We start from the raw sequence: 15,089 nt of genomic DNA on the forward strand, positions 1-15,089 counted from the left end.
GCCACACATAGGGCATAGCCACTGAGTATGATACACAATAAATATATTGTTAAATGACAACGTCGCTGGGAATGCTGTGTTGTGTACCTAATGAAGAGTCCTGCTGGGTGTAGTCTTGTGTGTGTGATAAAATATTCATATCTGAGGTGTTTCTTCATCATCATCATCATCATCATCATGCGTGTGGCCTGACCCAGTTTGCGCGCAGAGAATGTTCTGGTGCGCTTTCAGGATCACAAACAAAGAGTGCAGCTTCCTGTTCCGAGTGCGAGTCTATTTATGTTGAGTGTGGGCGTTTGGAAGCGGCGAGCGCGCTTTCGTGCACGCCCGCCTCGCCACTTGTTGTCAATTTGGACCTAATGAGCGGAGCAGCGAGCGAGCGGGAATGTTTTTGGGACTGTGCGGGAATAAATGTTGCACATGTGATTTGTCATTTGCAATAGAAGTCCACTTTGTTCTTCATAGATTTTTCATTTCTTGCGTCCTCCAACACAAATGCATCACATTCATCACTGTGCGCCACGCTAATGGCCTCTAATTGATTCTCATTCTCATGAAAAATTGTCCCAAAGGGAGCAGAAGGCCAAAGTGAGTCATGTCTGCTACATAAAATTATTTTTATAGCAAAGTTATGACGTAATGAAGCTTCCAAGTTGAAAAGTATCTCACTGACCACTTGGTGCAGGCTGTGTCTCAAGGGGAATACTTCCATCAGTACGTTTCAGTAAACATACTGTGTACTTAGTTCCTGAGCGTGTGAATTTTTACAGTGTCAATTAGTGTCATTGAACACTTATAAAAATCACCATCGCAATATTTACCTTTATCTCTCCTTTTTAATGGTGAATTGCAACCACTCCAATTAATCCCTCCCCTTCTGCTATGGAGCCAACATGGTGACAATTGAGGGTGGGAAGTGTCCATCACTGGTCACCATTTTTGAGTGTTTAGAGTGCACCATTCAGATACTGACAGCACACTGCCTTTTGCTGTACTTCTCAGTGTGAATGCATTGAAAAGACTAAGTGTAAGGAAGCAAGTGCACCAATTGAGACACAGCACTACTCTCCTTTGGATGCAATAAAACATCCCACTACACTTCCTGTTCCCCGTCCAAGGTTTGTGTGTTGATCATTATATTGAAGTGTGCTACATTTACAGTCCTCAAATTTAGCAAATCTTTTAAAAAAACAACCAAAAAAAAGTCAGGTAAAATGACTATTCTTTTCTGATGGAAAATGCGTCTTTAAACATCCTGTGCGGACTACTCTACTCCGCCCCACCGCCCCTTCAGACGCGGTGTCCTCCCTTGTCTAACAGATTCTAATTAATCTAATTAGTAATCAATCAGCCATGGACCTCCCGCCTCCTCCGTGCTAATGGGGCCTATGACAGGCTTGGACCCTGCATTATTAATACCTCAATTCCTGGAGCCAGTCGCCCCCACCACACCCCCCACAACGCAGGCGGTCAGAGTCCATCCATCACTGAGCGCTGCAAGGCCTCATGGGAAATATCCACCAGTGGGAGTGTGGATGGGAAAGTGTGGGTGAATGAAAGAAGACTTTTTGTTAACGTGTGTGGGGGCGTGGTGGGTGTTGAGGTGAGGGGGCAGGGGTTAACACCTCCAAAGTTGGATGTGCACATGCTCTGACTGTCCAATCAGACCTTCAGGAGGTAGTGCTAGAACCTTCTCAGCTGATGCTGACACTCCTGGTGATTCAGGGCGTCCTGACAATAGACCATTCGTACCGTGATGGACGAGGGCTCGGTTCCCCCTTACTCTCCCGGCGCCCGCTGGCCTGCGGCCACACTGATCATTCATGTTACGACACGTTTCCTTGCCCATCACTTGTATTCTGCTGCATTACTGCAATTTCTCTGACTTTGTGGATTATTTCCAGTCTTATTCAGAGTTTTTCAGATTTTTTATTTTGCGCGCGGTGGTCATGAATTAAATGACACATGCTTACTCGGTACACCAATGTGTCACAGGTCAGAGAGCATGCTCTGGGGTTGACTTTTGGATTATTTTGTGTCCTTGTATTTCATTTCTATTATGAATTATGTCTGTTATCATTAATAACCTGTGAGGAGCGATCGCATTGCATTCATTCTGTGGCTCGGCTACGTTGCGCATGTGCTTGACACGGATCAGTGCGCTCACACTTGCTATACGTGCCGTGCTTGTGGTGTTAAATGGTGTGAGTACACCCTAAGTTGAAGAAAAATGTACGTTATAAAATCAAATACCGTCAAACCTCGGGTTTTGTGTGATTCAGTTTTTGCCAACATTTTGCCTCAGGTTTTTGTACACTATCTGCCTTTTTGTGCTGTATTGTACGTATTGCACAAACTAGTCCGTTTGCTCTGTAATGTATCATTCAGTGCTATTGAGTACCCAAACAAAGCACCCTACGCGTTGGTGACTCTCTTTCCCTGCTTTTTTTATTCAGTGCGACAGCTAAGTCATTTTTTCCAGATGTACCGGAAGTCTGTATCTGCAATAAATTCCACCCATTTGTAATTTTATCATCATTTTGCATTGTTTTCTGCATTTAAAACTTTTTGGTCATATTTTTAGGTTTCTGGAAGAGATTAATTGGATTTACATGATTTCCTATTGGAAAAATTGGTTTTGTGCTAATTAATAACGTAATCCAAAGTTAAGACAAAGTTAAGGAAAACCTTTGAGGACGATGCTGTGCTCGGCCTTCTCTGCTGCCTTCTATTGGTGGTAAAAACAAGTTGGGGCATAGGCGCCCACTCGTTATCGCGAGCGTGGGTGTGTGGCACGGCGTGGCGCATACGGTGGCCAAAAAGATGGCGGACATCTGGTGTGTGTGCAGTGTGAACACAAAGCGTGTAGGCGCCGGTTCAGACCCGACAAATAACCAAGAAGGTTTTTTTTTTTTTTTTTTCAATCTTTCCTTTCTAGTACACACTTTGATCACGTTTAGTTTAAGGGCCTGTCCAGACGGGAATGCTTTCAGGTCGACATACTGAAGTATTTTATCCTTCGGCCTTTCACCAACATGGCAACGGTGTTCTGGGGTGCGCAATGTCATAACTCAAAAATCGTATAACGCCACCTTGTAGTTACCGTCTGGACAAGCAAACCGCTGCTTTCTAAAAATGATGACGTCCCAGTTGACGTTGTCCTGATGTTTTTTTTTGTCTTATACGCCAAAGTGGCTCGGAGAAGCAATTCCACTTCGTCGTAAGTCGAGACAAGCCATACAAACAGAAGAGGACAGACTTTATGCACAGGCGTCCTTCTCTCTTTTGGGTGTGTCACATGGTTCTGTCTGTAACCCTTTCCTGTGTGGATGTGACTATTTGCTGATCCGACACTGTATGGACGCCATTTTTTTTTCAACCCGCCAAAAAAAAAAAAAAAACAAAAAGCAGGAGCGTTTCTGTGTGGACAGAGTCGAAATCTCATCTCACTGGTTTGGTGTTGTGACAGCTGAGTGACCCCCACTCCACCATGTCTCCATGGGGGACAGAACAAGGCCCCCAACGCTACGAGCCCCTGAGGACTGTCGCTTCCTGAGTCATGTGTCCTCATGTCTTTGTTGTTTCTTTCACAGAAAGTTTGAAGAGTAAACCCATTGCCCTGCCCCTTCATCAAAGCGCCGCCCGCCCACCAGTGAGCCACAGCTGAGGTCTTTTTCGGAGATCTGTTTGGACCCGACAGAGTAAGTTAACTTTCATCTTCTCCAGCCAGCAGTGTTTGCGCTGTATTGAGCATCAATCAATGGATCAATGAGCTCAGCCTGCAGCGATGCTGGCTGCTCGACACTGATCAATAATCAATTTGCGAGCTGGCAGCTCATCAACAACGAAAACAAATCCTCTCTTTTTTACATTTGATGGAGCGTAAGAACGAGCATTCCAAGAAACGTTAACAATCCGTACAATCCGAGTTCCATATTTTGACATACACAGAAAGAAGAACTTTATTCTTCTTTAACAAGATCTACTGCCTCGTCTGAGGCTCAGAGCTAACTTTTTCACGTTCAGTCAAGTGGAAGAAAATAAAGTCTTCATTCTTCTACATAAATACACTCCATACATTAACTTCTATTCGATCCCCTACCCACCAGACCCTAATCAGTTATGTGTCCATGAAAGTACTCCTAATCACAACTCATTATGTGGACAAAACACCTGTCACCCAGTTTGTTCCACTCAAACTTCCCCACCACTATGGGCAAAATCAAATAGTCCTCAGAGGGCCTCGGGGACAAGATTTATAAACCCGCACAAGACTAGAATGAACACAATATGCACAATAATTCATAAATGGAAGATAATCAATTGAATGATTGTGAGAAAGGTGAGGCATCAGCCTGGAATGACGAGGGAGGAGCTAATCCACGATGTCAAGGGAGTTGGGAGCACAGTCAGCAAGAAAAGTATTAGCAACACACTTTGCTTGAATAAATTGAGGTCCTGCAGTGCCCGCAAGGTCCCCCTGCTCAAGAAGACACATGTACAGGCCCGTCTGAAGTTTGACAATCAACACCTGCATGACTCGGACAAGGCTTGGGTGAATGTGATGTGGTCACATGAGACCAATGTAGAGCCCTATGGCATACGTGTAAAGCTCAGTTGGCCCACCTAATTATTTGGATGATAATAACGAGTTGGCCCACATTGCAGACCTCAACAAACAGTGCTTGCAACGATCTGTGTGATGAAGGACCTTTTACAACTACTACTCCCCTGGTGTTGAACAATAATTTATCTGTACACGACTAGAAACGAAACCACTTTAGCTATTACACCCCGTATTAGGAAATAACACCTTAAAGAGGCATAAAACAGTCAAAAGTGATCATTTTAACTACAGCAAATGTTGGGAAACATGTAATCCGCCCATTCCACAGCGTTAAACTCTTCTACACATCTTGCAGATTGTGATGTGTTTGTGTTGATATAAAATACTGTAGCTTTTGCCTGGACATGAGAGGATGACGAGCAGGTGCTTGATCATTAATCACTTTATTGAAACGAACAACCACGCCAAAACAACCATAGTCGTATATCCGCAGCCATTTCCCTGTCCCTTTTCCTGGCCTATCCAATCAGCAGTCGGGATACATTCACAGCCAAGGAGGCTATAGGAAATAGAAATTCATTCAAGCAGGAATGAACGAACACGAATATTTCAAAAAATGCACATTTAACAAAAAAATCAATAAAAAATGTCCATCCACATGCATAAAGTGAAAACATTCACCAGCTGTCCGCATTTTGTCCCAGCCTGAAAATCCACAGCGGTGCATTATATTGCTATGTTCCAATCCCACCGCTGCAGACGCGGGGAACTGGGACAAAAAATATGTAGGCTGCTTACTTATCTATTTGTCAGCGTTAATGTGACGTTTTCTCAAAATCTGAGCATATTAACTACTATTTTGGATGCTGGATTATTGGGGCATGTCCTGTCATGTTCCCAACATCAAACAAGCATCTGTGTGTGTGAGCACTGATGATGCATATGAATGTGCTCCATTCACCAATTATGTTGGGTAAAAGGACAAGAAGCTCTTTAATACTTTCAATATGCAGAAATACTTAAGTGTTGAAAAAGATACAAAGGTGGGGGCTGTTTGTCCTGTTCGGCCCGCCACCAAAGGTCGGCTTTGAGTTTTGGCCCCCTGGCTGATGGAGTTTGACACGCCTGCTCTTTGGCATCAAGTGGACTGGTTGGTTTGGAGGGAAAGAAATAGTGAAAATGGGCCTAACACCGCCATCCCTATCAAACACGGTGGAAACATTCTGCTTTGGGGCTGTTTCTCTGATCCCTCACTCAACAAACACAAATTCATTTATAGCCTTTATTTCATGTTATGTTTTATATGCTGTCTAGTATAAAGTATAAAATGATGGACCCTAAGAGGGTAAACTTAGTAAATCAGCAGGGGATCAAATACTTTTCACTACTTGTGTGTGAAAGTTCACCAGAACGAGGAACACCCCTCCATTCATTTTAAAGGGTCCCTAACATGATTTATTTGTTTATTGATTTGATTATTTGTTAAAAGCGAACGGTAAATTAGCAGAAATTACATTCATACGTCATGGTACCCATGACGAACTAGCTCGCAGCGCCGCCTCATTTCTGAAAGTGACGTACTGGGGGTACTATGCTTGGCTACACAAACACAGCCGTGTACAAGACAGAGGATGTTTACAGTGATTATAGCGAAGATTTTAGATATTTGTCAATCGTTTTCGAGGAGGAAGAAACATTTGGAGATGAATTAGAGAACTTGCAGAGAATGGACTTAAGCCTTAAGACATGGAGATGATGATTGGTCACCTTCAAAAGTGTAAATTACTCTGGAGTTGGTTATCCTTCAATTATTGTTTTAAATGGGCTTCTTAATGAACCTAAAGGCGTTTTTATAAGCTGTTTTAATGTACATGTGGCCGCACTTAGAGGATGAATGTTCAGCGCTGCCGCCACTCCCCACAGTAAACATGTCGCTTTGAAAAGATGTTTAGATAACATATATAATGCTTTGCAGCCTTGTCGCTATCGTGGAATAGTGTTAACAAGACATGACTTACTCTCTTGTGCCAACATGACGTCGTGGTCGTTCTTCGTTGTCTTGTTTTTTTCCTGTGTACCAGCGGAATAGCATCCTTTTACAAAATGCGTTTATATTGTACTTTCAAGCCAAATGCTTCTTGTAAAGAAAGTGTTCCTTCAAAGCAGTAGTGCATTGTTGTCTTAAACCTTTCTCTTTTGGAAAACAAAACAAATTTACAGTATAACTTGGACACCGTGAACATCCAGCAGCAACACAATGTTTTGGCATGTCTACTATTTTGATGAAAAATATACTGAACCAAGTCGACAAACTATCTTGAGAAGTGTTTGTTTACTCTGCTTTCGCTGAGCTGTATTACCCTCATTAACGTGATTTCTGGAAATGATGTTGAGCTGCAAGCTAGTTCGTCTTGGGTGGCTTTCAACAAATCGAACAATGTAGAACATAATTAAAAACAATACATAATATACTTAAGCAATGTTGATAAATCCTGTCAGGGACTCTTTAAAGCACTGTCCTGTAAAAGTGTCCACTGTAGGGTTGAGGGCGTATGAAGTGTTCGGCGGCCTCGTTAAGTGCTAACTACCGCCTGCTTTTTCACATTCTTGTTGTTGAAAGGTTTTTTCCAAAAGCATTCATCCATATGTCAGAAAGCAGTCAAGAAATGTCACTTCCATGTCACGCTAACGCTTGTAGCCTTCAGACTGGCGCTCTATTCACACACCCTCTCCTCTCCCTGATGTCTACCCCACCACCACCCCACGTGTCACTCGAAATGAACAGAGGCCCAGCATTTTAGCTAGCTTGGCGTTTGTTGGAATGTACAGAGGAGGCTTGGTATGTGTTCTGCCAGTCACGGCCATTTGACACAAAGGGTCGTCACACGGTGAAATGGTCACAACCGCCCACCCAGAAAGAGAACGAGCACGAACAGACGAATTAGCGGAGCCAAACGTGCACAAGCGACGGCGGCAGAGCAGAACAGCAGTAACAGTAACGGCTATGGCGCCTCGACTACATGCACGCTCGGCCCACGTGCACCAGAATACAAGTTGTGACTGTAAGAACTGTAGGAGGCTCGCTATGTCGCATAGTTAATAAATAACAGCGCCATAGGAGGCACTCAGTACATCTTTAAGAACATTAGCCATGCTGCTGAATGTACAGTACACACATTCAGCAGCATGGTTAGCGTAGTTAACACAACAGTATATTTTTATAAATACTGTATAAACATATCAGTTATAGGGTCATATGGGAGTAATAGGTAATGTAGTTAATAATTATTTCAAACGTTATAATGCTGGTGCAGCGTGAAATGTGCTGCGTTATTGTCCACTGATATCAAACTGCTGTTTTCCGCTCGTCAGCTCACCCATAGAGATGTGACTTTCACAAACGAGTCGAGTTTTCTGAACAACTCTTTTATATGAACGATGAGAAACGATATAATCTATCATAATAATCGTACAGTCATTCCTTGTTTATCGCGGTTAATTGGTTCGACAACCAACCGCAGTAAATTAATTTCCACGATATAGGATTCAGTGTTACGTAGTTAGAGTATAGAAAACCTGTTTATGGCTTTGTAAATAAGGCTTTCAACATTATTAGAGCCCTGTAGATATGAAATAACACCGGCTGCTAGCTAGCGAGCTAGGGAGTTAACCAGTTAGCCTTGAATTTATTGTTTCTTAAGTAGCCAAAAACATACTACTTCCACACGGACTGGGAGGAGAACTTTTTTCACTCTGTCATGTGGGACATGCCATGGCTGACTTCATGACTTCATGCAGTGTTAAGGTAATGTAATGTAAGGTAATATCTCAATGGTTTGTGTCATTACTGCCGCCTAGTGACCAGAATACTACATATCACTTTCATTTCAATATGTTTTGACTAATAATAGACCATAATCTACCACAAAAGATATTATTAATTATTCATTAATTAATGTCTGAAAACGAGGGAGCGATAATTAGCTTGTGGTAATTGTTTACAAACTAGTCTTCTATGACTGACTGGTTGTCATGTGACTTTCACAGATCAAATAAAACAATAGACATGGATGACGGTCTTGTTTTAGAATATATATTTTAGAATATTTTATTTGTGTGTGTGTTTTCTGGCTTCAGAGCTAAACAAGACACACTAGATGAGACTGGGGGTGTTGATGCACCTGAGGTAGTCCTTGCGTGTCATTGCTAGCTGCTAAACTTGAGTTGACCTCACAGGCCGTCAGTGTCTTTGCGTGCCCTGGTTTCCTCCTTCCTGCCAACCAAACCCCCCCCCCCCACCCCCTGGCTGGAAGTTAAGCGAGGGCACGGCCACGCGCACGTCTGCTCTGACAAATTTGTCAGTGAGGAGGCAGATGGCGCTGGCGAGGTGACGGGCCTGTCAAGCCTGTTTTCGCGACGTTTAGAACACGTGTTGACGTGTAATCCTCACACGTGCGCAAACACTTCAGCGCGCACCGGAGACGCCACCTTGCGCCAGCCGCCAGACCGTCCATGCGTGTGCAGCAGAGGTGCTGGCGATGCTGAGAGATGTTGACATTGACATGAGGCTCACGCCGCCATCACTGCCGGCGTCCACGCACCAACGACGCTAGCTCAAATGTTTGACAGCTTTGCTTGTTAGGACGTGTCCTCCGAATATAAACATCCTGCCTCCTAAATATTCCACTTTGAATTCATGTGGAGCGCCACAGGAGAAAGACAGAGACATGTCCTCCATTGCAGGGATTTTAAAACGGGGGTCCGGGCACCCCCGGGGGCCTGCGAGGCATAGGTTGGGGGTATTGGAATTTTGTTTTGCAATAAATGAATGAAGTAACGGCGCAAGTCCATCCACTTCATCAAGGGATGCAAAGGTCAAAGCCAATAAGCTTATAAAATATGAGGACATTTATATGCACTTTGCTTTTATGGAGAACAATGACGGAAGGCCAAAATGTGTCACGTGACTTCAAGTGCTTGCCAAGGCTTCGTTAACACTGTTACAATGTGCTCTCTTCTGACACTCATTTTAATAAGAGGCAGCAAGTAATAATTATATTCTTATCATTATGTTAAAGTTGAACCAATTAAGTACGCTTCAAACTGCTTTGAAAACAAAGTGGCTTCATTTGGACTGTTCCAGTCTTCTGACCGTTCATTTTCTCTCAGCTTTGCGATTTGTTACGTGAAAATTTTAACTTAACTTCTATTAAACAGGTCTGAAGCATTTATCTTGAAATGTTTGAAATATAAATCATCCCTTATAAGGGGGTCGTCCTTTAGGAGGTCCATAACCCTAAAAGGTTTGAGAAGCCCTGCTCTATTGTTTACTTGAAACATCTGTTGTAGCTGGATTTCTCACTGGTGCCTCCTGAGGAAATTAGAGGTATTGCAGAGGCATTGCGACAACATCTTACCAAAAAAAAGCACAGCATTCCAACATTCCTGCAGTAGCTTGTGAGGCTGGACAAGAAATAACATTCCCACAGTGTGTGAACGTCATGAAGCTCCCTCAGCTCTTCCTAACAACACGTTAACATCACCAAAAAATCAACTACTTCCGATTTCCTCTCAATGCCGGGAGCAAAGAATTCCAAAGAGGGAATTCTTTGTTTTGCTCATCCTCCTTCTGAAGGACAACTTCTCTGCTTTGCACGCGCACACACGCACGTCCACAAACACAGACACACATGTGAATATTACAAGCAAAAACACACAACATCTGCTGATCAACTGTCTTTGGGACAGCGCACGTTTCCAGTGTGCACGTTTACATGTGATACCCAACAGTGAGTCATGAATAAATCATCAGGCGTCTACAATGTCAACAAACATGGCTGCCGTGTGTCCACAGGTGTGTCATAACAACATGGTCTGCATGCATAATGACTTAACGAGCATGTGTTAACGAGGATGTGTTAATCAACTCAGTGTTTGGACTTAATCCAAACCAGACCAGAACTTGTCTCACTGGACGTGGATCTCGTTAAAGTGGAGCTTATTCTTTGGTCTCAAAGATGGGGACCACCTGCTAGCTGACGTTAAATAGCAGGAAATGACTCATCATGTGACCTAAAGTGGCCACTGGCCAGGTACACATTTCGTTGCATTTTTCAAGTTCAGGCTCTGACACCTGGTTTATGTTCCTGTGTCCAGGTAAATAAATAACATTTTGTTTTTGGTCCCAGCTTTTCAAATAATGTCCATCTTCATTTGTCCATCACTAAAAGAAGAGCTGCAATAATTAATCAGTGATTAATCGATGATCCAATAAATCAACAGCTATCGTTTTTTTTTATTTAAAAATGCATCTATCGTCTGATTTCAGCCTCTCAGATGTGAATATTTTTTTATTTTCCATAGTCATCCATGTAAGCTATTGTCTTTGTGTGTTAGGCAAAACAAGATATTCCCACACATCAGCTGGTCCCTCTTGGGCCTAACCGGTTACTCAATTAATCAAAACAACAAGCTTCGGATTAATCGACTAAGAAAATAATTGTTAGTTGCAGCCCCAACTGGACGTATAAAATGCTAAACAGTAGTATAGTAGTAAATAGTAGATATAAGAACATGAAGTATTTTAAGCATTTGTTGGCTCTGTTTGACTCAGAACCTCAAGCCCATGTTGTCCTCTCAGGACTTTCCGGGTCAATGTCCTCTGGTGTCCACACGTTTTATAATTTAAGTGTTTATTTCGGTGCTGCTCGAAGTCTCGTGCTTTGATTAGAGGGTGCAGCACGTCATTGAGAGGTCCAATTAAATCTGAAGAAATCTGCAGCCTCTCTACAGCGAAAGTTCTGGGAGGTCCACTCAAGTTCTGTGACGTCACACTCCAGCATTGACTTCATTAAAATGCTGTTTATGGACAGAAGACCAAACAGAATCATTGCTGTTTCATTGCACAAAAGCAGGTCCGTTCAGTTCTGACGTGGTGAACCGGGCTTCAGAGACGTGAATGAACTTTTGTCAGAGGAGTGGGTCCCAGTGGACCACATGAAGAGAACACTTTAGTTCTATCGGATGGTGAGCTTTTATCTCCGTCTTTTGGTGTCTTTTCCTCGGAATCACTTCACACTGTGGGACGTCTACGTGAGACATGGCCAGGGACTGAGAGACCCTCATTACCTCAGCTGTCAATCAAGCTCCTCCCAGACAGGGCCCACCAGAGGATTCTCCCGAATGATGTCTTCAGTGTCTCACACTCAAGGTCATTGTGAAGGAGGACACCCGAGTCCAAACGGGTCCAAATTGGAAGTCCAGTTTGACAGATGGAAGTGTCTCGGCCGTGTGACATCATGATAAGTCCAAACTGGCATGTGGACCAGCAGGCTTGAGGGGAGGCAGTAACAGGAGACACCAGCAGCTCGCTACACAGTATTGATCGGTCCAAGGTCCAGACAACAAACCAGGCGAGCCAGCTCCCTCATCTTCCTCCTCATCCTTGAAAAGAATCAGGACCACACAGACTGATAACACCATGCAAAGCTCAAACATCTCTCCATTCATGATCCTCTCGAAAGCAACAGCTGGCTCAGCTCGATGGCTCGGCCTGGTACAGATGGCCCGAAACTAATTGGTTTGGCTGCTGGGTCAGAACTGGAGCTGACATCATCTCAGTCGGGTTGAGAGAGAGGAACTTCTTTTTTGTCCGGCATTTTTTCACATTTGTATCTCCCCAGAGCGTTTCATTAAAAGTGATTCGAGAGTGTAACGTACGAAAAATGACCAGCTGACAGTCAGTGGGATGTAAAGGAGTTAGTTGGTTCATTAATGCGCATGGAAAGCTGCAGGCGTGCATCTTGTGTGTCATTAGTGCTAATGAAAGTGATTGACCGCACGCGCGTGATGACGGCCTTCAACTCCTCCTCCAAGTCCTCCTTTAACCGCTCCGCTGTTTGGTGATGTCATCATCAGGAGCCAAGAGAAGGTCATCTGCCGCCGTGTGTCCCTCGAGGAAGATCTGTCCCCGTTAGACGACTTCATCCTGCGAGCGGCTGTCTGGTTGGAGCGTAATTGGAAACATGCGCGGCGCGTTGGCCCTCAGACAGTGACGAAGTGTTTAATCTGAGTGGGGAGCATGCGGTCATGTCTTAACGAGGGACCTCTTTGTCGCCAAATACGGCTCTTAAAGTCCACTTGTCTTCTGGAAACAAAGCATTTGTTGGGGGTTGGCCCATGATGTCACTGCTAACTGATCGCATCTCCTAAAAACCGCCACAAATGTTCTATTTGTTTTTATCTCCTGTCCAACACAACATTTCGTAAGCTGACACTTTCACTTGCTGCTTACATCGCAGCCCATCCTGCTGCAAAGGTCTATTTAGCGTTAGCATTGGTGGGAACCGCTACAGAATGACTTGCGCCTTCTGCTGGTTGCTGCAAAGAACGTCCACATAGATGGATGATCTTCATGTGGTCTTTCATACGTCATACTGCTTTGAAAGCGGTCCAAACAGTCACAGGTTGCTGAGCTCGTCTGTTTTTGGCGGTGCTGCTTTTAGAGGCAGGTCAGGATTGAACATTTTGGCCCAACAGAACTTTTACCCACAAGCTGTCTCATCAGTCTATAAAGTGACGGCTGTGGCCTACTAGCTCGTGTGCACGCTTCTCCACCGTCTGATTTTCTTTTGGAGCTCGAGCAGAACCAGACCCTCTTCTTATAAACCGTCCAAAACTCCGCTTGACACAAATAGAAAGGAGGACATGAAAAGCATTCAGCATTGATCCCAGAACAAAGGAAAGACGCTGGTGGGAGTTTTCATGCGGACTTGAAGTATCAGGTGTTCCTCACTGGAATGCTGAATTATTGATTGGGGGGGTGGGGCGGCAGCATATTTCAGACCGCCTGCTTAGATGGGAGCTTTACAAATGGACCCTGGCGTATTGTGAGTGATGGCGAGCGGCAAGGGTCGGGAATGGTTAGCCTCTCCCAAGGCCAACGTGAATAATTAACAAGAGGCAGTCGGATGGAGAAGACGCTCATCCGTCCTCCATCACAACCTTTTAGGATTTTTTTCCCTGACAAGAAGACAAATGATGGATGACTTCTAAAGATTTCCTGCCAACGAGTAACGTTATCGTCTGCAGTTAGCTAGCAGCTAGTTTTAATCCAAAATATATCAAAGTTAATTAGTGTGTTTAACGAGCTGGTCGTTGCTGGTTACCATGAAGGCTACGTTAGCTTGACACTTGATCCGTTAACACGGAAATCCTCCGTCCTCTTGTTGGTGTGTAGTGTCATCGCCGTGTCTTCTCGGGCTGTCGGGTCTCTTCTCCTCGGCCGTCAATCCTCTGAAGATCCCTCACAGAAGTCAAAGGCGGCCTCAAAGCTTCAGGGCCGAGTCTGACGCGAGCGGAAGATCGATGAACTCGATGAACTTGGCGACGAGACAGACTGTCACCAGCGTGAGCTGGATGACCGCCAAGGTTAAAGCGGCATTCCCGAGAGAGCCGCCTGAGTGGCACCGCACCACCCCACCCGCCGATGGACACTTGTCAGCCATTCAGCCACCCATCATGGCACCATGCAGATTCATGATGGGGAGACGGGTGGTGAAATAAGCGAGAGACGGAAGAGGATTGATTTCTTTTTCATGGAAATAGCAAAGAATCCTGCCGTCACTCCTCTTTAAGTCGGAATGCTAATGGACCTTTTAGAATGTTGGCGTGGAAATCCCCCCGAGTGTTTTTGTTTTTCCCACTTCAGCCTTCTAAAGTGGAGTGGCGTCCCAGCTGACATGTTTGTATTCAGCCATCCTGCTTGAAATGTCTTCTTCTTTGGGACTCAGCCAACATGGCGGCTCAGCCAGGTGAGCTGAATGCTGAATGTTTTCCCATTTGGGAGACGTGAAAAGTTTTGGGAAGTGTGCAGGTGTCGATATGGGCTGCCGCCTTGAAAGGCTTGGTAATTGGAGCTCAGCGGGACGCGTGACACCCGCCTGACACCCCTCAGTCCGCCGCCGTGTCCCGCAGGGATTTGTGCTCCCAATTATTGCCCGGCGCTCCTTGATCCCATTTCCAATTTGCTGCCAGGGCGTCGGCGTGGTCAGCCTCTGGAAATCTAATTAGCAAAGTTTCTCCTGTGGCATGTGCGACACTAGCGCAGGCTCAGTAGCTCAGCGAGACACCATGATGGCCGTCATGAGACTGCAATGAGCGTGGGCCAGGGGGCCAGCTTTGTGGCTGCAAGCTCACAATGAAGCGTCTGTCCCGCCGTCCACATTGACATCATGTGTTGTTTTGCTGCTGATGCATTAGCGTCCACATGAGCTTGTTTTCACATAACTCAAGATCTGCTGTGTCATTGTTAGCTTAGCATTAGCTTGGCTGTACAAGGAAGGACTGATTGGAGCTCGGCCAACGTCCTTCTAAGGTGGTGCAAGGAGTAGACCCATACCCCCACCTACAGAGCTAACGTTCTTTTGATTGGACCTTAATGACTGCATCAGTCCCGGGCCAAGACCATAAAATCTACTGGACATATTTTACTGCAAAGCACTGCTTCTTATTCAGAATGTAG

The 15,089-nt window shown here is 44.7% G+C and overlaps 1 protein-coding gene across 9 annotated transcripts in view; it reads left to right on the top strand.

The window, feature by feature from the left end:
- Nucleotides 1-15,089, top strand: part of sema6e (sema domain, transmembrane domain (TM), and cytoplasmic domain, (semaphorin) 6E) — an 83,824-nt gene that overhangs the window by 47,755 nt on the left and 20,980 nt on the right. For all 9 annotated transcript variants that reach the window (XM_054780906.1, XM_054780914.1, XM_054780913.1 and 6 more), the window contains one exon: nt 3,594-3,701. The gene's annotated coding sequence lies outside the window, so the exon portion shown is untranslated. The remainder of the gene's footprint in view (nt 1-3,593; nt 3,702-15,089) is intronic.

The sequence above is a fragment of the Dunckerocampus dactyliophorus genome, chromosome 7, assembly GCF_027744805.1.
Source record: "Dunckerocampus dactyliophorus isolate RoL2022-P2 chromosome 7, RoL_Ddac_1.1, whole genome shotgun sequence".
NCBI lineage: Eukaryota > Metazoa > Chordata > Actinopteri > Syngnathiformes > Syngnathidae > Dunckerocampus > Dunckerocampus dactyliophorus.